General features: G+C 42.1%; 1 protein-coding gene across 2 annotated transcripts in view; it reads right to left on the bottom strand.

Annotated features, from left to right (window-relative positions):
* MID1 (midline 1) overlaps nt 1-13,700 on the bottom strand; it is a 151,921-nt gene extending 138,221 nt beyond the window's left edge. Inside the window, exon 1 of one of the 2 annotated variants that reach the window (XM_072849496.1) lies at nt 13,450-13,700. The gene's annotated coding sequence lies outside the window, so the exon portion shown is untranslated. Of the gene's footprint in view, nt 1-8,294; nt 8,390-13,449 lie in introns of those variants that run through there. The other variant, XM_072849497.1, reaches the window with a different exon arrangement.
* Between the last annotated feature and the right edge of the window lie 12,506 nt (nt 13,701-26,206).

Raw genomic sequence — 26,206 nt, 5'->3', positions numbered from 1 at the left:
ATCTGAGTCTTTCAACAACAACAAAATAGAAACAAAAAACCCGAATTGCTACAGTTTACCCATGTGCCATTTTGCATCCTGTTTCTGAAACGAGAGTTGACAGGCCAACATATGTGACCAATAACTGCTATTCAGAATTAAGCTCTGCAAATGGTGATTGACGTGGAGCCGGGCATTCCATTAGCCAAGGGAGTTATCAACTACAGACCAGCCAAAATAAACTCCAAGAAATTTCCTCTGGGTGTTAATCACTCTGAGTATCATTCTTTCCCACACACTAGGCAAAGATTCTTGACCTTCTGATTTGGAGCAAACCCACCCCTATTAATTAAACAATTTGTCCATTATCACCTGAAGACACACATAACCTTTTCACCCTACACAAGAAAGACAACAGAGTAAGAAAACAAATATCTATTGTAAATATGACTAAATCCCCAAGCTTGCTTGATTTGCTACAATGCCATCCCAATACTGCTTAGCGTATATCTGCATAGTAAAGCACATTAACACATATTCTTTAAGTCTTAATGGGTAAGTCTTTGCACAGCACTTTCAAATGAAACAGTCCAAAGCTGAGAAAATTAATTAAGTCAGTCACCTTTCAACTCTAAAGGCTGGACTTATGCCTGGCCTGAAGTACAGCATTGTACAATACCTATCCATATCATATAAGCTTCTAACTGGTGTCACATCTTTTGCAGTACCTTTTAGTGAGATGACTTATCAAAACATCAAATGTCTTTACCATAAAAACTAGCTTTTCCCATATAACTGCAACCGTGAAATCATGTGGGAAAAGTTCAGGTTTGGAGAGTAAGAATTTTCATGCATTTGCAAAATAAGGCTACACAGGGTTTGTTTTTCTGTCTACTAAAAGCCAGATTGTCACTTCTGCAGGGTGAGTCTTTGTTTATACAGCAGAAGACCTACAAGGTCATCAGGAGTAAGGGTCTTATAATTGGGATGAAGCCCTTTTTAACAGTACCTTATGGTAAAAAACATTCCCAGAATTTTTTACATCGATGCTGTCCCATAAGTCTGGCTTACAAATTTTAGAAATGAAGATGCATAAAGTTATTGGTACATTTGACTTTTTAACTGATTATTTATACCTCTAGCCCTCACATGCAAGGTTTCAGCATTTGGTAGAACACGTTCATTTACACACTCCATAACGACCTCAAGATTGAAAAAGTCAAAAGTCTTGGAGTTCAATCAGAAAACTAAGCGTTATATTTTAGCTGCTTTTAGAGACATTAAAAACCCAACACCCCGGAATATTGCAGTGTCTTTTTAATACCCATTAGAAAGAAAAGCTTGCTAGGAAAATAGTTTGTCCAGAGGATTTATAAAACAAAACTCTGTTGATCATCCCATTACACCTTTGCCCTGCAAAGCAAAGGGGCCTGTAAAGGACAGATACCATCAGGAATGGTCCTTTCAAGAAGAGATAGGTCAGACAGTTTAATGGAGAAAGAATGGGAAGCTACAATGGCTGTTGTGAGAGTTTAACCCCTTTGTATGCCTTCGGAGGTCTTCTTTACCCTCCCTACATTTCTGTCTGCTGCCTTCCTTCTCTTTGCCTCCAAGCTCTTGAAGTTTATAAACTATTCCTCTTTCTTGCATCTGTGCTTACCAAGGCAACTTCTGATTCTGTAGCACCGAAAGCCCTATTTTCAGCCTCAGAGCTTTCAAACAAGCTTCATTCACCATTTCTGTATAAAGGCTCCTTCCTCAGCTTTCCTAATGCAATTTTAAGAAGAGAGTCTGGTAATCTTTTCCTTCTCTGCAGGCTCCTCCTGGTCTCCTCTCCCACATAGTTGTTTTCCCTCTGGGCCTCTCTGTGTCCCTCTCTTCTGTACTTTATTTTCTGAGTAACCTAGTCTAGTCTCAGGAATGCACCCTGCTATTTTAAAATGTACTGCTGTCAAGAAAAAGAGAGATCTGCTTTCCCTGTTGTTATATAGGAGTAGCACACAAACAGCCAGAACTGCCCCTTTCTTTCTCTTCCCCTTCCTTTACCTCTTCTCAAGTACCTCAAAAAGGCAAACCCACTTAAGTCATCCCTCGGCGTAGCACCAACCAATGTCACAAACATTGGACAAAAGATGTTTGGAAAGACTCAAAAATATTTTCAAGCTTAGGATTTTCAAAGAAAATTTCCGATTCCAGTTCAATGATAGCAGGAAGGGAAGAGAAGATTTAAAAAGTGCTGCCAGTTTTCTTCTTCTTTGTCATGCTCAAATTTCCAGCTGCACACTGACTGGGACAGGAGTTCCAGGTTGGCAAAACCTACCTCCCTGATGACATTAAAAGCACATTCAAAAAGGAGAAGGATTGAGATTGCATTTCCCCTCTTTCTTCAAGACCCCCCTCTTCCCTCTGGGTTTACCCTACAGCTCCCATGAGCTTTAGTGTTGTCCAGATGTCCGGGGAAGGAGCAGGAGGTTAAAAGACAGAAGCAAAAAAACTGGGGTCAGGGAAGTGAGGAAGCAGTAACAGAAATCCTAGAGCAGGGACAGGGTGGGGGGCAGCAAGACTCGATCCAAAGAGGTAAAAAAATCACTGGACTAGGAGAGTGTACTGGAATTAGTCTGAAAACTCAAGGGAACCTTAGGGAAAAAATCAGTGCCATTGCTATTAGTCTCTCTTGGGGCATACCTACCTCATCAGCTCAAGACAAATGGGGAAATAAAGTGCATTTCTCCACAAACCTGTTTTCTCCAATAACAGTTTCCAGATTTTCTAGACCACAACGACACAATCTGTCTTCCTAAAGCTAACTCCTCTACAATATTTACAGGTATAAATTCTTAGAAACAGACAATAGAAAAAATCATGGAAATAGACAAATTAGACAAGATCCATGATCTAATACCCCGGGATTTCTGGTCCAGAAAGACAGATGATGCTTAAGAAACAACTAAAGCCTTTTGTGGGCAATCATGCAATAAGATCAAGCTAAAGGGGAAAAGGTTTGGGTGGGTTTTTTTTTTTGTTATGTTGGCCAGGAAGCCTCTCTTGGAGGCTGTAAAGTAACTTTCTCAACACAGCCTTAATATGAGCTTTAACAAAGATAAATGTAATGTCCTGCACCTGGAAAGAAGTAATCCCAAGCAGCAGCACAAGCTGGGGATGGATGGGCTGAGGAGAAGCTCTGCTGAAAGGGACCTGGGGGTGGTGGCAGGCATCAAGCTGAACAGAAGCCAGCAGTGTGCCCTGGGAGGGAAGGTGGCCAGCAGTCTCCTGGGCTGCACCAGCAAGACTACAATCAGTAAATCAAGGAATATGGCTATTTCAGTCTACTTGGCACTTACTAAGCCACACCTGGAATACTGTGACCAGTTTTGGTCCCCTCAGTCGGGGAAGCTGGGAAGGATCCAGCGGAAGCCACCAGGATTATTAGGGGGCTGGAGAACCTGACATATGAAGAAAGGTTGGAGAAACCAGGTTTGCTCAGCCTGGAGAAGAGAAGGCTTAAGGGGGATCTAATCCCATTTTTTGAATATCTAAAAAAGTTCATTATAGATGAAACAGAGCTAGTCTCTTCACAAGGCTGCCTGCTGACAGAACAAGAAGCAGTGGGCACGAGCTGCTTCGAGGGAAATTCTGTCTGGATATAAGAAAAAAATGCTTCCCCATGGGAGCAGCTGGAGATTGGAAGAGGCTGCCCAGGGAAGTGGGGGGCTCTTGAGTGCTGGAAATGCTCAAGAGTGTTTGAATAAGTTGCTGTAGTGCCCTGTGTTGAAGAGAAGGTTGGACCAGATAATCTCTAGAGTCTAGTCTGAACTTTCTGTGAATCTCTATCCATGCAGTCTTTCTAGCTAGATGCATAGTGTTGTCAGTCCACAATAATCTTCTCCCTCAAGCATCTCTCTTTACACCAAGTTTCACAGATTAAAAACAGCAGGTATTTTCTTTTGAAAATTGGGATTTGCTTTTCCCAGCCTTGCTACGCAAGATACAGCAGCGCTGTGTTTTGTTGCATCCTTCAGTTCCTTGAGATTGTAAACTTGAAGGAGTAGCAGATAGGTTTTCTTATTTGCTTATAAACCATCATGATCCTAAATGATCAGTGCACAAACACACACACACTCACAAGACATTAGTTACCTGGGCTTCTACTACTCTGGGGGTACGTGATATTTATTTCCAGTCATTACTAATTTTTCATAAGCAGTTTACACCTCAGTTCTCTTTAAAGGGAGGAGGAGCATGGGAGGCAATAGCAGACTTCTCCCATGACAGTTTCTTTTGCAGTCAAGACATTCAAGGAGAGTTATATTATGGGAGGATTTTTTTAACCTTCAGCAACAAGGCTTAATTAGGGATCAAGAGCAAATGTTATAGCACAGAAGAGGCACCTCTGAACGCTCATTCTTATCGGGCTTTTGTTCCAATTAAGCTGTTTAACAAGGGATGTAAGAGCATTTGCATCTGAAGTATAGCTATTACAATTTTAAATTTTACTTGAGCTGAAAAATCTGAGTAAGCAGGACCTTTTGAAGATTAGATGTATTTGTGAAGAAATGGTGAGGAACCTGTACAGCTCCTACCTCATTAAAACATTTCAACACTGCAAGGAACAAGCTCATGCTGAAACTCAAGAACAAATTTCTTATTATTTCAGAAAATATGAATGAAAATAAAAATTGTAAAAAAAATCAGGGAAGGAAAAGCCTGGTTTTGCTCTCTGTCACCTGCTCTGTTCAGCATTTGTCACAAGGGTGCAAATTTACTCACAAACATACTTCTTGAATAAATACAATAACACAGTATTTTGAAGGAGGATTCCATCCCACCTCCCCAGTCCCACTGACTTCTGCAGAAGCAAAATCAGGCTTCAGAGCTGCCTATTTTGGATCAAGCAAGGCTAAGAAGCAAAAGGTGTAACCTTGCAATACCCTACATTGGCTACACACCAGCAACGGGCATAGCTGTGGGTGGGTAGGTAAAACTAAGGAAGAGACAGAGCTTTCCTTTGCTAGTGCTTACCAAAATACTGTAATTGGCTATAACAGCAACAGATTATTTTTCCATTAGAGCCAGGAACAGTAGCATTTGATCCTCTACTTGTTCCCTGATGTACCACAATTTGAGTCCTGGCAAACATAAAGTCTTGCCTTAGAAGTCCAGATGGTAGGAGAGAAAAAAAAACAGCGTAAACATAAATATGAAGGAAAGTCCTTGCGATTTTGTTGAAGACTAAAAAAACAACCTTGGTTTTTCCAAGAGAAATACTGATGACTTCATATGAGACCTTACATTTCACAAGGAAATTATATGGCATGATTCCTTTAATCCACTCATAAGCCTAAGCATACATAACCATCCAGATAAAGTGAAAAATGCTGTTTTCCAGTGATGAAAAACCTGCACGGGAAAGGCATACATGGCTACATGAGTTATCACAGTCATTCTTTATTCATTAACTTTAATGAGCTTTACATGCATAAGGGACAAGATACTTTTCAGAATCTGTAGCTATAATTTTGCTGTGACTAAATTCACTCCTTTTTGTTGCACAGAGAACCTATATAAAAGGGAAGCCAGTTTCAGGGGGTTTTGTTTTGCATCAGTTTTTCCCAGATCTCTAGAATTAGCCTGAAGGATCCTTTTAGAGAGTAAGTAAACATATATAAAATATTAGGACAACACTGCAATGCAAAGAGGATGTTAAATTGCTCATCCAAGGAGATGACATAACGAATACTGACATAATTTCCAAGCAGCAAAGCAAAACTAGGTCAAATCACATTGACCTATCTAACATAATAAGCCTTTTTTTTCCAGATTTTTACAATGTAGACTGTGTCTGTAGGCATTAATGTCCCCTGCTATCTATGTATAGTGTTGTCACTCTGCTTTAATGTCTTATCACCATGTTGTGTTAATTAGACCAAAACAATATAGAGCACTTTTGAACTGCTTAATTCCCAGTTTGAAATCTCTGCCTAAACTATACTTCTGAGGTTATCCGGTTAGAAATGAAGTCATTAACTCTTTACGGTCACTTGTTTCAAGAAGTACTACTAGGGCTGGTGGAATAGCGTAACTTTGCATACAGGTCAAAATCTAAGCTCCATAATTTGCATACGATCTGTCAAAAACAAGGTCCACATAACTAACACCTGTCAGCGAGCAAAGCGCACACTAATTTTAATGCCACTTAACACAAGGCAGAACCCAGGCATACACACTCTTCCGAGCGTCACATGGACAAAGCTCCTCCATGCTTGGCCTTCACGTGTCCCGCCCAAGCGCATTGTGCACACGCAGTGCTCTGAAAGGGACAGTCCTTTTCCTTGCTCAGGGCAGCCTGCCCTTCCCGTACTCTTGTTGTTCCTCTGCACGTCAGATTTACAGCACGCCTATTTTTCAGTGAGACTATAAAACAGAGTTGCATAGGTTTCCGCCTACAGCCTCTCGTGACTCCCACAAGAGCAGAAACACGAGAAGTGAGAGCGGTATTTGTCTGCATCCCTGCCTCCAGAGCTGAGGTGGGACCAGAGACCAGGCTGAGAGCTTGAGGCCCCAGCTACCCAGGGAGCTGGGGCTGGTCAGAAAGGAGGAAAAAAGCTGATGCAGGAGACAGAGGCAGACCTTGGTGGTCCACAAAGCAGAATTTGTCAATAGGGTTTACATTTTCCTGTAGAATATATAGATTTTGCAATAAGGGCATAATCTTAGGGGGGAAAACCCAATACATTCCAATGATAAAACCCTCTCCAACAGTTTTGAAGTTTTCTTGGTGTTGAAGAGTACCTTGAAACTGAGACGCTGGCTGTTCTTATGATGGAGTTGCTGGATTTGGCAACTCCAATTCTAAATACATATATATAAAAGTGTAGTATTTATTTTTTTTTCTTTTTCTTTTTTGATTTCTCCAATTACCTCCAAGGAAGAAACAAAATGCAAACCAAAACAAACAAAAAAAAGAAGAAGGATCATGTTTCCATATGGGACAACTACTGAAAAAAGAAGATAATTTTTTTGAGAACCATTTTGCCATAAAATACTGATTTCTCTGTATTTTTTGGAAGAAAGCACTAATCTCAGCTAATGCTCATAATAAAGGTTCTATTAAAAAAACAGAAATAGAGATCCCAGAGATGGTCAAAGGGGGGGTCTTATCGGAGCAAGCTCTCTGCCTCTCTTCACCTGACTCAAAACAGAGCATCAGCTCACCAGCATCACAAATGAGTCCAACCTACTGCTCTGGTGGGGGGGTCTCTGAGCTCCTGCTGCAGCTGTTCAGTAATTAAATACCTGCATACCCAAAGAGCCAAGTTAATGCCATTAGTCATGGGCACCTGCTCGGGACACAGGGGTGCCGAAGGGAGGCAGCGGGCGATGCTGCAGGCCCGCAGGTGCATGGGCAGCACAACGCGGCCGGGGTGCAGCGTGACAGGAGGCATGAGAAATATGTCAGCCTCCCTGCCCCAAAATGTGGAGCAACTGTCATAGGATGTCACCAGCTCCTTTCTCGGGCCAGGAAATATCCCTCCATAAATATTTTCATTACAGTCTCTCACACTACAATCAAAAATCCTATCAGCCCCGTGGATCTCCTCATTTACTGTCCCAGTAAGCCCAGAGTAAAAGTCTGGACTTTCTTTTATTTGTTTTACTATCTTAAAGTTGTTCTTGCAGTCAGCTATCTCAAGACTTATGTAACCAGAAAAGTTTTATCATACTTCAGGGCCAAACAAACATCGCCTATTTGCCAGCTTTTTTTGTCCTCCCACATCCCCCTGGGAAGATATAAATAATAATGATAAACAATCATGACATGACAGCAAATAGGAAAGAATTTTAAAGAATTAGGAACTACTTTTATTGTTTAGAAAAGAGATCAAAATCAGCTTCCTACCCTTTAGCGCCTTTTCCAGCTTTCAGACAGTGTGGATTCTGCACTGCAAGCCAGGGATCTCGGGGATATACAGTAATTCCTTACAGCTTGCTAAAGCATTACAAGCTCTAAGCTGCACGACTGTAATAGAAGACTTCGACCCCAAGAACAGGCTAAAGAATGAAGTACCCTTAGAAGTCTGAAATTCAGTTCAAACAAACTCCAGCGCACATTCAAAAGGCTATTCACATGGTTGTATGTGAATACAGGTCTGCTCCTTTCTCTCAGTTCCGTCTTCACTCTCAGCCAAATCACATTGTTTCTCCAAATGCCGAAGCATTTCCTGAGCTTCAGCGTACCCCCTGAGCATTTACCACCGCGAGCTCCTCACTCCCAGCAGTTCATTTTCCTCGACCCCAGGCTCCAGCAGACCCCTTACCTCTGGTGCTACTCTGCGGAGGGGACTCTGAGGTCTGACAACTTTTTGCAGAGCCCAGAAGCTGTTGAAGCCTTCCGTGCCGCTGCCTGCCTCCCCGTCCCTCCCCAGCAGGGAAGCCCTGGAACTGGACAGCGGTGGGAAGCCGGCAGCCAGCGCAGCAGAGTGCCGGGCAGGCGGGAGGGAGAGAGCCGGAGACAGATCTCATCAAAGGCAGGAGGCCTTGTGGGGATCAGAGAGAGGGAGATACACATCTAAATAATTCAGGCGCTAATAAAAGCTTTAGGTTGGACTCTGTTCAAGATGTGAGACGAGGCTGAATTTCGATGTATTTCAGGCTGCCATCAGTGCAGAATGCTGTGCTACTTAATAACCCGACACTGACAAACCAACATTATTTTAAGAGTATTCCACATAAAGTTAACAAGGAAAGTGGCTCTGCCTGGTTTTGTATTTTTATAGCTTTAGGTTGAAATTCTATCACGTGAAGATTTTGAGAACTTCAAGTCTGACCTCTACAGGTAGGCTGCTGAAATAGGTACAGCATCTTTTGATAGCAAATTGTACACAGGACTTTTAAGAAATTGGAGAAGGGTAATGGATAAGATGTACTACATAACATCAGGTTATCATCACTGCATCTCTAAAGCCATATTTTAAAAACACTACTATCTGTAGCATCATCTGTGGTAATTTGGCTCCTACAAATGCTTTCTTGCAAAATGCATGGATGGTGCAGCAACACCAGGAAAAGCACATCCAGCATGAACATTTTTACATTCAAAAGTGTTACGGGGTTTTGCTTCTGCTTTTTATTATCCCTCCCCCTTCCTCCCCAGTCTTCCATATGATCTGCTCTTTCAGAGCCACAGAAACAAACGTTACTTTGAAACCGATAACATCCATTTGCGTTTTGCAAAACTGATGTTTTTAAATGCCCTGATTGGTGCCACCTTTTTCTAATCAGAACCAACCACTCTAACAAACTACCCTTTGTCCGGGGATCTTGTCCCCTCTGTTCCCACCAACCTACAGCACATGTTGCTATAGCTACCCTGCATGTCTATTTACCACACAAGTGATCAAAGGCAGCAGACAACACACATGCACACACGCACAAAAAACCTCGCCAGGCTTCCTACCGAGCAATGTCCAGCCGCTAATTAACTGATACACTCCCAGCCTGCGGACTCTGTACACTTGTTTTCTTTATTCTGTGCGGTACACACAAAAAAAAAGCAGCATTCTCAGAGATGCTCATTCTTCCCTTCCAGACCAAACAAACAACAAAACGTCCCAGGATGAACTTTAAAAGAGAATTTCCTAAAGCAAGGCTAAGGATTACAGCACTCCAGGATAAGAATACAGCTTTTCTACTGAGGAACACATTAAGATTTTTAAAGGTATGCAAAAGAAAATAGGAAATAAGAAACACATGCTAAGAACTTAAACAGCTGTAAGGAAAGGGGATGATATTTGAATTTTGCATGTGTTTTGCACTGAAATTGTATGCAGCATTTGTTCACTTGGTGAATTATATGCACGCTAAAAGCTGTATGACTGCAGTAATGATAAGTAATTGTAATGGCTTTACGTGCCTTAGAAACACAGTTTTTCATTTTTAGGTGGCCTGTCAGTTAACAAGTCGTTTTGTTGAACCTCTTTATGTGATGAAGGGCTCAAGTCTGCCTCGATGAAAGTCAATGGGACTTCAATAGGAAGAGGCCAAAATAAGGAGTTGCATTTGTTGTCAATGACACTCCCACGAGCTGCACTTCAGGGATACGTTGTGGGTCAAAGTGAGTGAAAATGAAGTATTAAAATTCATCAAACATTTGATTTTCTGTCAAGTAGGCTTAGGGAACTTAAAACAGAGCCCACAGTGCCCTCTCCAGTTCTGCAGCAAACTCGGGGAATCCAGCCACAGTAAGCCACGGCTCTACCACTTGAAGGCTGAGCATCTTCTCAGGAATTTCCATCACTTGCAAGTTCCCTTACTTAGGAATTTCTTTTTAAGTAATAAACTGAACCAAGTACTCTGCACAGCAGAAAATGTGTTACCTGCAAAGGATTTTTTTGTGTCAGGTTAGTTGTTTTTTTTGTCTCGCAACCATATTAGATACCTTTAAAAAATTGCACTGCTGCTTCCTAACACTAGTCTTATAGCACGCTAGCACACCCAAATACACCCAAATGGGTGTATTTCCTGTGGATGCTTAAACTTTTACAGGTACACGGTGACAAGTGTACTTTCCCAGATGTCACATGCAGAGCAGTAAGATAGAAATTTTCCCATTTTGGTTACTGGAGCTTATATGTGAGGTCATTCTATGAGACAGCAAGGAGACACCTCTTGCTGAGGTTTTCAACTATCACTTCCAGAACGACTACTTCTTTATACCGCCTCATTTACAAATCTCAACACAACATTTACACCAACCCCCTTTACCTGCTAGAGTCTATTGGCCTAGCACAGTGGTAAAGCAGGTTGAATCTTACCAGCTCAACAGGTTGCATATTACATTCCTACAGTAATTCCTGCCCTTCTATTGGGGCAATTAATGCATTTGTCTTGCTGTGTGCAGTTCAGTATTGTTCAGTACCCGCGGGCTGCCTTTGGGCCAGAGCAGTCATCAGCATAATGCACCGTTTCATTCCAACACCCGCAACACACTGCCTGCTTTGATGGTTAACTCTGCAACCCCAAATGAAGCTACAGCTCCCACCAAGAGCCCCTCAAAGGGCTCTTCCCCATCCTGGTGCTCCCTTCCCCATCGTTACCCCGGCCGGCTGTGAGGCAGCGATGGAGCACTCGCCGGCGGGTGTAAGGATGGGGAAGGGAGACCAGGGAAGGGCGGGGAAAGCAACAGGACAGGTGAGGAGAGAGGACTGCAAGGTGGGAGAGCAGGTGAAAAAAGCGCTCTCTCGCTCTGAATAGGAGGGCTGGAAAAGGGCCAACTGAAAAGTCACCTTCTGCATGTTGCTCTTCCCCAGAACAATTTCAAACTGGAAGCAGGAGCAGGCGCTCCAGCTGCACGGGGCGTCCCCGCTCCTCGGTGCCTGCGGTAGTGGATTTCCTCAACATTCGGTACGGTTACTTCATAGCTCGTCACAATCTTCAGTTCCCGCTAAAACACGAAGCCTGCTGCCTGCATGGGGCCGATGCGCCCAGCGGCTCTGCCCCCCTTGACTGCGTTTTGTCCCGCGGGCCCCAGCAGCGCCCACGGACTTTCCCTGCCAAACTGAACGATATTTGTGCACGACAAACCAACCCAACCCGGAGAAATACTTCGAAATTGTTCGCTTGGCACGGGAAAGAGAAACCGCACTCACAGGCAGGTGTTTCAACAAACCCTGGCAGCGCTTCAGCTGCCGCTCCCCGACCACCCCCCCGCCCCGGGGCGGCACTGCGGCGGGGGAAGCGCGCCGCCCGCCGCCTCAGCGACGCGCGTTCCCGCCGCCTCAGCGACGCGCGTCCCCGTGCGGCGCTCCCGCGGGGGAAGGGAGGCAGGCGGACACCCACGGGGACGGGACGGGCCCTGCGAGAATAAGCCCGCCTGTGCCTGCACCTCTTCTGGGGCTGGAATGGCTGTCTCCCTCCCCCCCCCCCCCTCCTCTTTTGGAGGGTCGTGTGTCATTAACATTCCCCCACCCCACCCCCCCCCCTTCTGACTGATCTGCCCTGCTCTTTTAACCCACCACTATGAATCTTCATTACCCATGACGCCTTATGCTTTAGGTAGAAATATTTCAGGAGAGTAAAAGTGCATGTTTCACAGAGCATTTTACTTTTTATTACTGCCATCCTGTAACATTTCTGCTGCTTTCTCATTCCTCATCGCCAGCCCCCTCTGCCCAAGTACCCTCTTGCGGTGATAATGATTTCTGATGACTACGTGCGTCCAGCTGACCAACTTCAGCTATGCAGGGTATAAAATGCCCTTCATTTTGCTTCACAAGGACAAAACCTCCTCTTTCTCTTTAAAGAGCTATAAAAATATTTTTTTGGCTGGTGGGACAAAGAAATACCTTTCCTCCTCCCATCACCTATATTCTCTCTTTGCCCTTCCCCACCTCCTGTGACTTATAGAAAACTGGTGTAAGGAAGCTGAGATTTCCCACCATGGTTTCAGAAAGTGAGTGGAAAACAAATGCTCCATTTGCACTACAGGTGCAAAATCCTCACACGTGCATTCCCTGGACACGTACTATAAAAGTCCCACTGAGAGCTGAATGAATAACACCCACACAGAAAAGAACCCAGAAAACTTCTCTCGTTTCCTCATATTTACCCATTGCCTGCCTAGAAAATAACATATTAAGTGCAAGTTTCGGAAGTGGACTGGCAAGGCTTTTTAAACTAGGACAGATCTCTGATTCAGCCTTAAGATACAGCCCAGCCAGTTTTCCTTGCTCGCACAAGGCTCTTCTCACCACACATTGTTGTTGTAAAACTATGAACAGCGAGAATCAAAAACATTTTGCCACTGTGCCTTTTAACCGCGAGAACGAGACAAAAAGCTCCTTTTGTCTCCTCAGGTGAATAGAAGCCTTAAAAAAAAAAATTCATTTGAATAATCTTAGAAAAAATTCCCTAGAAAACCCGTCTTAAAGTACTTTTGTGAAGCTGTAAGACAGCTTGAAACTACTACATTTTAAAACAATCAGAAGATTAAAGCACTAGCAGGCAGGGAACTCATGCAGAGCTGTTTAATAAATTATCCCTGGGCTGAATTATTGGCATATTTAGGCTTATAACACAGCAAGTTCTTTCCTTTTGCATGTCACAAACAGGGCTGCGAGACAGCCTACACAATGCATTTAAACCATGGCAAACTGGAATTGATTTGCATCCCTCGCAAACCTCTTTCACGCCCCGTACAAACCCGAAGCGCACAATGACCTGCATGGCATCAACGCCTACCGGGGAGACTAAGCAAAAACCCTCAAATTGGTTGTTTGGGTTTTTTTTCACCCCGGAAACTTACTTTTGACGTGGTTAAGAAACAAGAATGATTAAAAAAAAGCAACCGGAGCTCCGCAGAGGTTGGTACTGGTGCTACCCAGGGCCAGCGAGGCGAGGCGAGCCCCGACAGCCCGGGACGGGCTGTCGGGGCTCGCCTCGCCTCGCCGTCCCCAGCGGGCAGCGGCTCCTTACCTGCCTCATGGTGAGATTCCCATCATCCATCCAGCCGGCAAGGGGCTGCTCACACCGCGCTGCTGTCGGCAGGGCAGAAATCCATCAAGTTTCCCACCGTAAGCAAGTTTCCCCCCGCCTTCCTCTATTATTGTTTTTTCCTCTCCCCTTTTTATCCTTTGCTGGGGGGGGAAACTCTTCCTAAGACAATGTCAAGTTTCCCAACCTTCTTTCCCCAGCCTATTAAAAGTCGGGAGCGGGGAGGCAACTGTCCGCCTGGCTCTTATTTCAAACCGCAGCCCAGAGATGTAGTAGTTGGCTGAATTAGGCCATGAAATAGCCTCGCCAATCAGGAGGAAGGGGAGGGAGGTAGAGCACGTAAAGGCTGCCTACATGAGGATTAGGAAAGCTTTCAAGGATTTAAAAGACTGAAAGCAGCTGGAAACAGTGTCTAGGGCTACAAAGAGGGAAGTCAATTTGCAGTGTAAGAGATTATTCCCATTCTCATCTGACTGCTCTGGGTCTGCTTAAAGCTTAACGGGCTCCCGGGACTTCAGCAAGAAAATGTAAATGTCCAGTTGAAACTACTGAAACATCAGAGCGACGCAGAAACGCTTAGCAGTCGCCCCGTAAAGTGGCAATATCCCATACGAGTCGGAGCCACATGCACTCCAGAAGCACCGGTCTCCTCACGTCAGATTAAAAAGTAAATTACATCGTGACATGAGCAGGAAGTGGTAAAATACAGTCTGCCGTTTACATCAAGCACCAGTGCCTGTCTGCCGGAAGGAACAGAAGTATGCCTGTGAACCCATAGGCTTTGGAAATGTTTTGTTGCAAAGCTTTATTTGCCTTGGTGGCAACTGTTTAATTATCCTTAGCATTAGTGTGCTATCTGCTTTCCTTTCTTTAGGGAGGGTGATTTCCTCATTCCTGATGCTTAGTTCCTTGTGCAAGGTAACACTGGACCCCAAATGCGACTTTGAAGAAAAAATAATAATAGATATCTTTTTTTTTTTCGGATTTTAACAGGAGATCAGCTTCTATCTGCTGCCCCTTGGTGGCTTTCATTAAAACAAACAAACAAAAGGCAAAAAGAAAAATCCCAAATCTGAAGTGCCATCACTGCTTGAGTTACACCTTTCTTGAGTTAAAAAAAAAAAAAGCAGAGAAATACAAACCTGCAAATTCATACCACCCACTCTTCTCCAAATTCTTTGCCTCTAACTTAATATCAGTTCAGAAGCCTGTTAGTCTCTCTGTTCCACTCTAATGGAAATCTGTCTTTTGATCTCAGGCGACAATCACACAAATCTGATGTCTGAAGAAAAGCCCCAATCTCATGGATTTGCTTCTGCAAGGGCTTTATCTACCAAGGCGAAAACTAGTCACTATCCAGAAAAATTCCTATCAGTACAAGAAATCTCATTGAATTGAGCTGCAGAAAAAAAATGTTACGATGATGTGCTGCCAAGATTTTAATTAAAGGCTTCCTAAAATATATTTCCTTTTAACTTATGATAAGCTCCAGCACTGGGTATGTCACAGGGAAAGGAAGAAAAGGTCTGAAAAAATTTATTCATTTGCTTTCCCATTTAAAGACAATAATGATTTTTCTCATAAATGCAACCAACAAAGCAGTTGGTGTAATATTAGCACTGTCCAGCTCAGAAGCAAGGCATGGATGGCGGGAAAACGTGACTTAAAGCACTATTGCACTTCATCCAGGTCCGACTGTGCTCTTGCCTGGTCCATGTCCTCAGATGGAAGGATCCAGTTATACGCTTCAACGTACAACACAAACCAACTATCTCCAGGGATCACACAGCACGTTGCATAGGGTAAGACGAGCCATTCACATTAGCCAACGGGGAGACAACTTAGTGATCCTCCAGTGACGGTCTCGTCCTGCGGTCTTGCACAACAGCTCGAACCAGCTGCAACGCACAGAGCGAGGTGCATTAAGAGCACTTAACAGGAATGCTTGTCCTCTGTTCCCCAAGCATAGCTCAGTGGACATGTGTCACTTGAAATGAGGATGTGGTATGCGAAGACCTTTTACTGTGGTTAAATCTAGGAGAATCCTCTTCCAGGATGCATTCAAATGAAGCATAAAAATGCTTTTCTGAAGTAATTAGAGCCTTAGGGATAAAATTCCCTGGCCAAGGTGATTTAGCAAAAGGTGCAAAACTTACAAAATTAGTAAGGATTATAAAGGACTGCCCCCAAAACCTTATACTTGGTTTCAGCGCTTTAAGAAGGGGATTCTGAGGACAGTTTTGGAGTTTCATGTGGAAACATAGCAAAAGATTCAGTAAGAACTCCAACATTATAAAGATAAAACAGTTGCAGAACTTTTCTAGAAACGCACACCTTTTCATATACAACATGCACTCCTTACAGGATGGGATGGGAATTGCATTTTTCTGAAAACTCAGCAGAATGTGGCATCAAAAAATGAGTTAGTTCTATAGGATGAAAACTCATTTTTAGTGTTAGCAAAAAAATAAAATTGTTTAAAAAAATTCATCAATGACACACGTTCAGGGTGGGGTGCGGACTATTTTTTTACTGAAATAACCAAGTGTCATAGACAGCCCCCATTCTAATTCCACCATTCACTTTCCACCTTTGAGGAACGTGCTTTGTGATCAACCCGCACGGCAGCAGCACTATCACACGCGATGGATTCAGAAAACTAGGTTCTGCACTTAACTTCTTAAGGTCTTCCGAGTGGCGTGAGAGCCAGAGAGAGGGTCCACATTTGAATTGGTTTGGAAGGTAGTCAGTGTCCAAAGACACAACGGTACAGGTAGATGTGAGGAAGAGGAATTGCCACTTGGGATGCCAGAAAAGACAGGTGCTGGTTTTTACACCTTGCTCTGAACATCCAGTTTCACATCTATAGCCCAAGTGTACGTGTGTGCATGAGAAAGTCATACAGTCTTTGGGGAAGTGAAAGAAGATTCTGTCCCTGAAGGAGGAAACTTTAACAGTCTGTCCAGTGGGAACCTAGAGAGGTAAGGGCAGCCAGAGGAGGTGGTGCCAGGTCTAAGTTCAGGCATCACTGGGAGCAAAGATCTGTATAAGCGAGACCAAAATCATGGTTGGGAGCCTGATAGTTTTAGAGGATTCTTATGGAATTAATTCAAGTTAGAAGACAAATGGCCACAAGTACGCCAAACCATTGGCAGTTTTACATTCTGTGAACTCTCTTTATCAGTAGCAATGGACAGATCCCCCTTATCAAACCTGAGTTTAACCTGCCCTCAGAGTTATGAGTGACTCCAGCAGACATAGAAGTACCAAAGTAGCTCTGACCTTGCTGCTCGCTGCAGGTGTCTGCCACACTCCTTATCACACACCAAGCACCTCCCAGGCAAAAAGGGCAGACACACAAGCCCTCCACCTGGCCTCATGTCTCAAGCACCATGTTGCCCCATTCACTAAAGCAGAGGTAAGGTGGGATAACTTTAGCTGCGCTTCCACTAGCAGCAGCATTGACCAGCAAGAAGTTCAGTGTGGTCCATGCTGTTCTGCTCCTGACCTGGCAAAAGTAGTTAGCAGGTACTTGTGAGAGCTCAGGGTGTTGGGTGCTAACTCACAATCCTGCCTCCTATTGCTACTTAAGATAAAGAGGTAATTTTAGCGTGTGTCTTGAGCTGGCTTAAGTAGCCAGAAAGCTTTGAGAGTTCCTATAAACGTGCAGCAAACCCCACCACCACGTAATACCAGTTACAAATTGTACATTATGTACAAATATCACATATTTTTACTAAAACATAGTGAACTTGGTGTTGTGTGTTCTCTGTCAGCACGTCAATTCTCATTCTGGAAAAGTTCAGCTGAGTTTAGTAGGATGAGGTTTAGTTCAGTGCTCATCAATGCAGCGGACAAGTTTGAAGGTTTTAAGTTGTGATAAGGCAAGGATGACAATCTTGATACCAAAAATTCAGCACCGTTTCAAAATCTGAAACTTTTGCTTATTCTGATTTGTTAACTAAACCTTCCTTAATTAGCTTCCTTCTTTCCATGAAATTACCGAACACAGGAACAGTTTTGACCTGGTGGTCCAGATGCAAAGCAAACAAATGTGGAATTACTTGGTCGCTGGAGTTTTTTTGTGTAACACAATTTTATGTAGTCCAGACCAAGCTAGGTCTGCACCAGCTGCAGAGGGAGTGCAGAATGGGAAGTGGAGAAAAGGACTTTCTCTCATTAGCTGAATTCCAGCTGCCATGGAAATCCTTCTGGGCCCAGACAATTCAATATATGCTAAAGACAGAAGAACCACTCTGTCTCCTTACGGAGCTGTGCCAAGTAGAGACAGACCAGACCCCAGGATCTGATTATATGGTAGGAGTGAAAGAGTTGCAGCAGAGAAAAATATGACCCAGCACATAGGTTAGAAAGAAACAAACCTAGCTTGAAAATCAACATCTTCAGGTGTGAAGTCTATCACAAATAGATTGCTTTTAATTTGCAATATAGACAACTGATAAAAATAAAGACGTGCTTTTTTAAAATTAAACAAGCAGCTGAACTGTTGCACTTTGAGAGGAAAAGGTAATATTCACACTCAAATTTTTGGTGTTGAAATTCATTTCTAACGTTTTTTATAGTCCCTCCCTTGGCAGTTTCAAATTGGCACCTGCAGGAATAGCAGGATGTCCAGAATACAAAATACTATTTAATAACCCCAGATAACACTAGAATATATAACCCAAGGCAACACTGGAATGTAAAAATAACCTCCAGAAGAACTGGCACAAAATATGAGGTTGCAAGGTGAAGACAAATTTCTGAGAAGACAGTATAAAAAATGAAAAAATTCTGAAATAGTGTTAATATGAAAAACTGTTCTCAAAATGTGAAAGAGTCACACCATGATTTTAAAATATATAGTTAATATTTGTGAATGTGTAGAGCTGGATCTCACAAAGCAGCACTTAACTGCTTTTATCAACATCACTGCAGTGAATGCAATGAAGATAAACTAATTACCCTGGCAGAGTGTCTGACTCATGGGTATTTAAATGCACATACGTTTTCCCACAGAAGTTTAAAAATAAGACCAGCGATGTCAGACACCCTTAAATTTACAAATACGCACTGAAAGCCACAGTGCACAAAGATGTCCTTAAGGCAGACGTTTGGGAAATTCATTGCCTTTCAAGCAAGATGACTCAGCCTTTTGGCAGGGTATCACTAAAACAGGCAGAGATGAGAAAGATCAGAGCATCCTGCAGTCCTCTTGGTTGAGCGGTCCTTAGATGACCATTAGCCCTCGCTAGGTTATTTACAGCATCCCTCAAACTGCTCCAATCTCACTTGGGGCTGCACCAGCCGCAGGCAAGAGAGAAGGGAAGATGTCTTCAGGACAACTTCTTCCTCCATCACTTATGCAATCTAAGTAATCCACAGCTCAGACAGACAGAAAGGTGGTTAAGACACGATCCATCTCACTTGCCTTAATGGCAACACTGACTAGACTTTTTGATTAAGGTATTTTAATCAAAAGAATAATATCTCCTGGATTTAATTTTACCACATCTGCTATGAGGCAGATACTTGATCTGCTAGGCTGAACAAGTTGGTGCACATTCATGTGTAATAAATCTGTGATAAGAAGACTCTGATAGTCTATTCCAAAATTATATGGAAGTATAGTAAGTTAAAAAGACTGACAAAGAAGGATGCTAGAAGGGTTCAGAGTTTCTAAAACAGCTGTTCTCTAGTATCTATACATGCAGAATTAAATGGAAATCATAATTAGCTTACCACTGTTCTCAATTTTATTTCCTAGGGTTTTACAATTAGTTGATACTTCAGCAATAATTATACCTCACTACTCTTAAAAGTAATAAATAACAGTTAAATGACACCATTTTTTTAAATATTCCTGTCTTAAGAAGCCTCCATGAAAACAAGAATGATAAAGTAACAAGACAAGAATTGCCTTATATTTCTGTAACCCCTATTAGCATAGAAAAAAAGAGTAACTTTATTTCATTGCATTTTGTACCAACTACCTAGTTACTGACCGATTGCAAAAATCAGTCATGCAATGACTCAAGCTAAGCAAATAAAGATTCAGGCAAATAGCAAAAGTTGTGTGATATATGCCTTTTACAGGCAAACATCAAACAGTAGCTGTCAAAACCAATACCGTTCTGCTATTCCAGGAGTTGTATCCAAACATACGATCACACAGATTCGATGAAGAGTCATCTGGCCACAATTTCACTGAAACAAGTTAAAACCTAAACTGATAAATTGTCACCTGAAGCGAGCGGGTACCTACTCAAACTCCCATTATCTGCACGTTAGCTGAGACCATCAAACCATGCAAATCCTTCCTTTCCAAATGAAACCCCCTAACCACAGGTTTACCCCCAAAAATGTGTAACATTCTCACAATTAAGCCATTCTACTCTCAAAGAGAGTTTTTCTTCAACCTGCACACAGCAGGTTAGACATATCATATGCCATGCAGAAGTCTGTGCCAGAAGTGAGAAACTCTAAGCGCTGTCGGGACTATGCCATGTGCAGGAAGAATTATAGAGAGATCTGCTCTGTGTTGCAAAACTTCCCAAGTCAGAAGAAATGCTGGTATTTTAATATCTTTTCAACCCTCCAGCTGAGGCAAGGCATTAATGTGAAAAACTGGAATATTTCTGCACCATTTTTTCTTCTCCACATTTCTTGTTCTCGGAAAACATTTGCTATTTCAAAGTTCTGCTGTATTTCCCTGGAATGACACTACACAGCTTTGGTCACACAGAGGTAAAAAAGGAGCTCAGGCATCTCTCTACAAACCCCATGAAGCAAACTGCCACTGGAGGGACAACCAACCAGTATTTCACTGCCTTGAAATCAGATGTTTCAGCTCAGATCAACAAAGCCAAAGTTGTCTAAACATTCAAGTCAGACTAAAATATTTTGTTTCATTTTTCTAGGCAGAAAAATTTGTCAACAATCTGCATTTTCTCATGAAACCTAATTTCATGAGAAAATTACTTTTTGCAGTTGAACTGCAAATTCCCCAAGGATATTCTCGTAGGGAATTCTCATTTATCTCTTCTCTCCAGTGCCCCAGCTACCCCTGCCAGCTGCCTGCCGCATGGAAAAAGGGCTTCTGTGAAACAGGCAACCTCCTGGGACAGGAGATGCAAAAGCTACCTGTCTGTCAGCTATACAACGACAGGGGCAGATGGAAACCTTGTGAAGTGACGTGACTCAGGATTGTATCTTAAACAATAGCAATACAAACTGCAACCTGTGAACTGCTTGTGTGTCCATGGGCAGGGCATTTAATCTCCTCCATTTTAATTCTCAGACTGTGTATTGAAGCTGCCTTTATTTTCCTGAGGATAATAAAGGAGAGAATAAATCTATAAATACTAAAACATCTTTAAACATTATTGTAATCAGGGCAGCACAGGCTCTTCCATAAGCAGGAACGAAAGACACAAAAAGACTAATCTTTGGAGACATGACTACAAGTTTCTGGGCTAAATATAAGTAGCCAGAGTGGGAAAGACAGTATTAATCCGACAACACAACAAGTAGACTACTGAAATCATTTCTAGAAAATGGTGTGTGTGTATGTGTGCGCGCATGCGCGTGCATACACGTAATGCGTAAGGAATGTGTAAGAGAAATATATTCAAGTTCTTCAAGTAAAAATAAATGCATATGCTCGGACTTTCTCTGTTAGAAAGAAAGAAATCTTAAGGTTGTCTTCCCTACAACTGAGCAAAATATTTCCCCAGCCAGGATACCAATGGATTGCAATGTTTGTGGTGAGATGAGGTCTGGAGGGGGTGGGCTGGGGAATGACAACAAAAAGCCTAAACCCAAACCTGAAGTCCTTAGACTCTGCCCAGGAAAACCTCTTTATACAACTGAGAATTTGCTAACATATGTGACTCATGATTTGACTCATAAGCTTCTGGAGTTCACTGGGGTTACCGTCAAAGTCAGATTACCTATAAAATATCAAATTACTATCCCTTCCCACTGCTTCAGCGAGGCCCTTGGTACTGACTATGTAATATATTTATGTGGGAAGTTTTACACAAAAAAAATCACATTCTTCTAATTTCAAATGAGAAAAACAGGCAAAGAACTTAGAATAAAATCGAAAGAACCTTCTTACCAGAGGATTTTAAATTAAGTAATTCAAGGATGTGGGCAGATATCACAAAGCATTAGTCACAGCAGTAAAATAAGAGGCAGTTTCAGAGAGTCTTCCCTATCACATTAATGCTTTTTCTCACCGGGAGCATTGCTTCAAATTATGAGTACACCAGCTAAGGAGGTGTTTGAAATGGTATAAATAGGCCCATTGGGAGGACTGCCCTGGGAGGACTGGTCTCGTTGGTCTCACCCTTCCAACTGTGCCAAGTAGCCCTTTTTTAACCTTTAAACCATTTTCAGATGGTACTTTTATGAGCCACTGTACCTTGTTCCTTTTAATTACAGACATACATAGTGTAGGTTTACCAGTTTCCAAAAGAATTTTTACTTTATTTAGCTCACATTTCCAGATGTGTCCCCTCTTCAGGCCTCCCTTTTTGTTAAATGGCACTGGCAATAAAAGACAACGACTGCAAAGATAATGTACTTCTCCAGGTTCCAGGCAAGCCAGATTTATAATCCAATCCTTTGATTCTTATTTTATAAGCTACCCTTATAAAAAATACTAAAATAAAAAAACAGACTAGTCCATGAAAACTATATTTTCATAGTTGGTGTTAAACTTTTTCATGAAGATACTCAGAAAATCTGATGAAGTGGCTCAGAAAATCTGATTCGGGTAAGACTTGTGGAATATGAAGCCCAGCACAGAAATAAAATGCTCACTACTAGGCTTTAATTTTTGTATCTCTTACTTCCACAGTTTATTATTAGTCTGCATTTGTCACTTCAATGCTGAAATTTGCAAATACTGCCCAGTGTGTCCTATTTCATGAGTACACATGTTTATTTACAAGGAGACTCAACCATTCTAACCCCTGCCTGCAACACACTCTCCAACATCATTATTTTGTACCCACAGCAGGAAAAAAAAAAAAAAGTGTGGTCTGCGACTGCACCTTACTGCAACAGTGAAGGTTAATGCATGCCTTCTAAGCTATTTCATGTAGATTTTGATCCCTAGGGCCACACTTTGTCACATATGCTCATACTCTCTCTCCCTCTCTCGTTCCAACATCTTCCTTAGCTCGTATTTTGCTGTAATACACTATGAAACGGCAATGATATGCAAAGGTCCTAACTCCCATTTCATAAAGGCCTTTTTCACACCTCTTAGGCACCAAGAAGGTCCTTTATGTCAGTGGGAATGGGGAGTGATGTCCTGATAATCCTGTCAGCTCCAGCTACCGGCCACCCACGCTTTCAGTGCTCTCAGTTTCCCATCTACCACCTGCAATTAACAGTGAAGAACTTGGTACTACATGGTGCTGCAGACCAAAATTAGACATGAAGGACCCTCAGCACATACAGAGGAATTAGGCTGAATTGTGCAGCCGTGCTACCTGATTACCAAATCACTTGGCAACCGTTGATTTTGCTACCCTCCTTCTACACGCGTACTCTGGAGTAGAAGCATATATAGATGGTAACTGCACTTCACGCTGAAGTGAGAGAAAGAAGCAGCATACTGAGGATTCGAAATGAAAGATTTTTGTGATTTAAACACAGTTTCCATATATCTTTTATCAAAGGAACTCTGGATTCACTGGGATCTTCAGATAACTGATAACCACCTGCCTCTCTAAGTAGTTTATACACTGGGAAAATAAAGTCCACCACAAAAAAGGACAAAGCACAGAGTCCTTTGGGAAAAGGTGACAACACTTCAGCAGGGGAGCTCTGCAGGCCATCCTGGCATCCTTAGCTTTAGGGCTGTGGGGCACAGAAATAACCTCCCACAAAAATTCACCTGCCATACCCACATTTTAGACTTCAGAAGTGTAAAGGTCTGACCACTTGCAGCTTGGAAGCTGAAAAGGAAGGGAGAACACCTGAAATGCAAAGTCTAAAACGGCAGAAGCTGTCACTACAGACAGAAAGATCATTGTTGTTACAGCTTTATGTGATTCAAAAGCCTGCAAATAAAGTAAATGGCACAACTGTCTTTGTAGATCGATAACTGCTTCAAGGGAGGGAGGGATCTGCACTTACTTTGTTATTTTGGGTGCCTTCCTGTGAGTTCCCATGTTCAACCCTTTTGGGAAACCTTTCCCTTTATGTTGCCTCTGTTTGGCCACCACAAACCACTAAAGCCTTCAGAGCACTTAACTGAGGGCGGTTATTATGGGCATGCTGTGGGTGAAGTGATGTGTGTCCACCACCCTGCTCCCTCCCCTGGCTCCTTGCACCCATTAATCTTTCGCTTTTGATAAATAAAACTGATACATATAAATCAAGTAGAAGGGCAAGGAGGAAGCAGATAGTACACAGGGGAATCATGAAGCTCAAGCATTTTTACATGTTTATCTTTTTGTGTAGCTCTCTCCAAGAGATTATCATCAGCAGCATTTTACAAACATTAGCAGGGCATTTGGTGCACATTTCATTAAGATGTTGCAGTGTCTCAAACAGGTGATAAAGGGTTGCTATGGTTACTATATTCTCTTAAGCTGAATACTAAATAGGTTCACAAAATATATATTCTTACTTGTTATGTAAAATATTAGTCGCCCAGCTGGCATTTGCTTATGCACCCCTTTTATTTTGTCAAGGACTTTCCACTCCTTCGTCTTTCAAATAAAGTGAATTTTGGTACTGTTTAGAGAAAGGAGAGGTCACTAACCATTGTCCTCCTTCAGAAAAGGGGACAAGTTAGGTAGCTCATTATCTAGCCTGTTTATAATTAAATCGAAAAATGACTGCTCCACTGTACTAGAATTGTGAGAGCTTTTATTTCAGGGGATTTAATGAGTCATGGAAACATGTTTACGAGGCAACAAGCCCGCACTACACAAAGAACTCAACATTAGCATGGCGATAGACCATATAGCTTTTAATGGCCTGAACCCTTTGTCGCACATTCAGATGCAGCCCTGAGATTGTCCCATCACCAACATTTGATCCAACGTTTCTTTCAGATGGGTTAGTTTTTTTGCCAATGGACCTGAAGGTGATATTTAGGAAGTCTATTATCAGGTATGCAAATTGGGAGAAAAATGTGTCACATCAAATCATGACAGTTTAATAAGATATTACTCATGGGCAAATGCTTTCATGTACTGCCTACTCAGAAGGGCAGGTTGAAAGGAGTTAGTGTAAAGAGATCAAATTTGGTATTTTTATCCTTCTCTGTCCCCTTTCTGAAGCAACTAAAGGAAAGTTTTAACATGCTAACTTCTTTTAATTTTACCTTGTTTATTAAGATATCCTGAATGTAAACAAATATAAAGTTTCCTAATTTTTATTATGATCAAAACACCACTGTTTGACTTTCTTTGGGCCACTGTGACCATTATATACCTGGTACCTTATTTTGAAAATTTTTATTGACATCAGCTGCAGTCATAGGGTGGAATCCTGCTAATATGAAACTCATTTACAGTACTAACAGCACAATTTTTACTGAGCTGAATGTGACTAGGATTTCATCCACATGTCACTGATAACCTGGTTGTGATCAGGAAAAAAAAAAGATTCCTCCAAGCTAGGGTAATAACTTACTTGGATGTATTTGAACACCTGTTACTATACTAGTGTTAGCAACAAGTTCAGTTTTGAGTAAGATTAAGCAAGAGCAAATGCGCTTGCAACTTCCAGATCTGCTTTCACAGCTTGCACCCAAAGAGATTTCTGGGAAATGAATTAATATTTTTCAGTCTGAGGCAGCAAATTTTTATAGCAGGACTGAACAACAGGGTAGGAATTTGTGGAAGATAATATATTGAGCAGATCTAAGTACTAACTAGGCACTTACCTTATGTATTTTGAAGTGCAGAATGCTGCATATTTCTAGAACCAAAAATGGACATAACATATAGTTCTTGCAAGGTGTTACCATGTTAACAACTAGAGCACCTTCTGTTAAAACTATTAATATGTGGCTTATCACTTCATAAAAGCTTGAAATCGCAACGCAACAACAATAAGCACATGGGGTACATATGAAGTCAATCTGCAAATACAATAATAAGCATTCAGCAAGAAGCATTTTTGTGCTGTAGTTAGCAGAGGTAAAATTGTCATGTTTGTTCTACAATCGCCACTTTTGTTACCCGCAAAATAACCCATCCATACTCACTCTGTATTTGTGTTCCTTTCTGAAGTGTAAGAATGTCTTTTGTTGCCTCCTCGCTCCTCAGCACGCACCACCCTGACTTGCTTGAAGGTGATGGTGAAGTCAACTGCCAGAAGGCTTAGCCGTTTTAAGGAAATCTGTTCCCAAACCTACAGCTAACCCTCTGCTCACCAAGATAGACATCATCTATCATAATGATTCTGTCACTGGTTTCAGTATTTAGGTACTTAGGGCACTTACAGAAAAAGTGACGATTGTAGGAATAAGCATGAAAAAGTGGATGGGGTGATAAATGATGAGACAGAGAAGTGGGGAAAGAAAGACCTGTAAGTCTTCCCAGCAAATACACACATCTCTATTAAAATAGAATAGAATAAAATAATAATTTTATAAAAATAATAAACCAATAAATAATAAAATAGAACCTCATGAATACACAAAACCTGAAAAGGCTATCAGAAGATCAGAAAGAGATACTGCTCAGGAAAACAACCCCCCAAA

This window comes from Ciconia boyciana, chromosome 1, assembly GCF_034638445.1.
Source record: "Ciconia boyciana chromosome 1, ASM3463844v1, whole genome shotgun sequence".
NCBI classification, from domain to species: Eukaryota; Metazoa; Chordata; class Aves; order Ciconiiformes; family Ciconiidae; genus Ciconia; species Ciconia boyciana.
Note: the sequence above shows the minus strand (reverse complement) of the source record. Positions and strands in the feature narration are given on the sequence as shown.